Source organism: Macrotis lagotis, chromosome 1 (genome assembly GCF_037893015.1).
Source record: "Macrotis lagotis isolate mMagLag1 chromosome 1, bilby.v1.9.chrom.fasta, whole genome shotgun sequence".
NCBI lineage: Eukaryota > Metazoa > Chordata > Mammalia > Peramelemorphia > Peramelidae > Macrotis > Macrotis lagotis.
Window position 1 is genome coordinate 521,808,679 of NC_133658.1, and position 2,668 is coordinate 521,811,346.

Below are 2,668 nucleotides of genomic sequence, written 5' to 3' on the forward strand. Positions count from 1 at the left end.
GCTAACAGGAATTTAAAGAACTTAAATCATATAACCTTGGTTTTAATTATTTCCAAAAAATAATATAAATAAATGAAAACAGAATCCTATACAACCTCCAATACTTTACAAGTTTTCCTTTCATAAGAAAAAGATTTTTAAAATCTGAAATAAAGTTTCTATTAAATGAATCAGTGTTCTACATGAAAAAAAATTATTGTACTAAACTTTTTTTCAGGGAAAGGAACAAGAATATGCTAATTGATAATGTGACATTGAAAAGGCAAAATATTTCCCAGTTTTCTATAATTTGTGTTTATTATACATGAAATACTGAAAGACATAGCTCTATGTAGCTGGAATCTGTGGCAGTCCAAATTCATCCACCAGGACACCATCCTTGTTTTTTGCATCACTGGGAACACCTACAGGAATTGCTGGTGAAGATGCTGCTTCATCTAAGTAAGAGCTGTCTTCATCAGCTAAGAGCTCATCTCCAAGTGCATCCAATTCTGCCTCTAAGTCATCTTCATCAATATCTGGTGTTCCATAACTGCAGCTCAGGGCCTCTTGGATTTCATTTGCATCTTCCATCATATCTTCCAATTGATCCTGTATATCCTCAATTTGGTCAATTTTGACTTGCTTGTATGCTTTCTTCATTTCTTTTACACCTAATTTCATAGCATCCACCGTTGTTTTGGTGTCTTTCAATGACTGGATAGTATAATTTGCTTGTTCCATATTAAAAGACTGTTGTGAAAGATTGTTCCACTGTTGTTCATACATCCGTTTCTGTTTTAACACTCTCAAGGCTTTCTGTTTGACCATATTCTTTGCAGGTCCTTCTTGCATCTTTTTTATCTGATCTTTATATTTTACTAGCTCTGAATCAAGCCTAGAAATCTTCTTGTCAATTGATTCTGCTCTGCTATCAACCGTGCCGATGCAGTCCGTCAAGCTGGGCGGCGGTGCCTTGGGCTTCGCTTTGCCAAAAAATCGGTTCATTATTTTCGGCCAGAGAAGGGATAAGGCGGGGGGGGGGGGGTTCCAAGGAAAACCAGAAGCGAAACCTCCACACTTCCTCCGCCCACCGCACCCCGGCCTCGCTGGCCCCGCCACAATAGCTTGTTTATTGAACAAGTGAAACTGCTCTCTATTTCTACCAATTTCAGGGATTTCAAGGATATTATGGGATTCAAGAGGGCTGGGTCAGTGATACTTATCTGGACACTATATTTCTTCCCCTCACAGTCATTTTCCTTCTGCCTCCACTATTAAGATTTATAAAGAAAATAAAGTAACCATGTTTCTACTTCTGGCTCATCTTGATGATTTCTAATATATATCCATTTCTTCTAAGTTTTGATGCAGGTTTAAGCTAAGATAATAGGAATATTTTTTTACCCCGGAAATATTATTCCTCAGAAAAGTCAAAATATCAATAATTGATCTAGAAATTCTTAAAGATTATCATCTATCTTGAAAAAAATATTGAATATTGTTGTATATATCAAGTGATTTTTATTTTCTATAGGAAGAAATTAAATAACTGACAGGATGATGGAAAATACATGTCAATATCAGAAAGATCAGAGCATCATTTGAAAGAAAAACTGGGTCCTTTGTGACAACAACTTGAAAACTTATGCTTTTGTCATTTTCCCCATGAATGACCAAATGAATAACGTACTTTGAGCCCTTAGTATGTGTAAAGCACTATGTTCATCACCTAAATTTAAAAAAGTCAGACAATTCTTGCTCTCAAGGAGCTCACATTCTATTGACAGAGGCCATACAAGCAGTTTTAGTTGCAAGGAATATGGAAAGGTCCCATGACCCTTACAGTGTAGTAGTAAAGCAAATGGTAATGTCTATTCTTTAATATTTAAACTGAAAAAAAATCCTGATATTGAACCATTGAACTATTAGTTCTGAGGACTTCAAAAGCTAGAATTTTCTTTACAGGGTCTAGTTACATTGGTTAAGAGAGCAGTTACCAGGCAGCACATCCACAAAGGTTGCTTCACATTACAATGACTATGGACATTTGACTGGAGGCAGTGCCATTGTTGGCTCTTGGGTTTCAGAGTCTAAACTTGAAATAAAGACCTTAAAATGTTATTTTTCTTTATATATTGCTACTGTACCTTTTGCATTTTCATTTCCATAATTTTTACACTGCTCTAAAATGTAAACTGGATTTTTTGAAATATGTTTAGGATCAAAGAATTGGCATGGTTATAATCAAGGAGCCTTAATATTTATAGATGTTTTCTGAGTCAACTGCTGCTTTTCTATCAAACTTGTCTGCTGACACTCTGGTCTGTGCAGTATAAACATTATGAATAAAATATAAAAAATTTAAATTGACTTTTTGAGAAGTTTGATCATGTGTTATTTACAGAAATAGAAATTTTAGACACAGTGAACCAATCATATGGTCTTCCTTTCCTTACTACATGTAATGTAAAATAACATTAAAAAATCATGTTCCTCCTATTAGGTCACTATCAGAAATCTTTTCAACAAGTTACTTCATGTCTAGTGAATGAAGGATTTTATATCACAGCTATGGAAATGTTTCAGAAGAGTTCCAGTGAAAATGCCTGTGAGCATGTGATCAGTGGGAAATGAGAAGTCAGTCTTGATTCTGGCATAGTTAACTCACAAGCAGCCTTTGCAAGAC

General features: G+C 35.1%; 1 pseudogene; it reads right to left on the reverse strand.

Annotated features, from left to right (window-relative positions):
• Positions 1–278: 278 nt before the first annotated feature.
• Positions 279–987, reverse strand: LOC141520895 (charged multivesicular body protein 5 pseudogene; annotated as a pseudogene).
• Between the last annotated feature and the right edge of the window lie 1,681 nt (positions 988–2,668).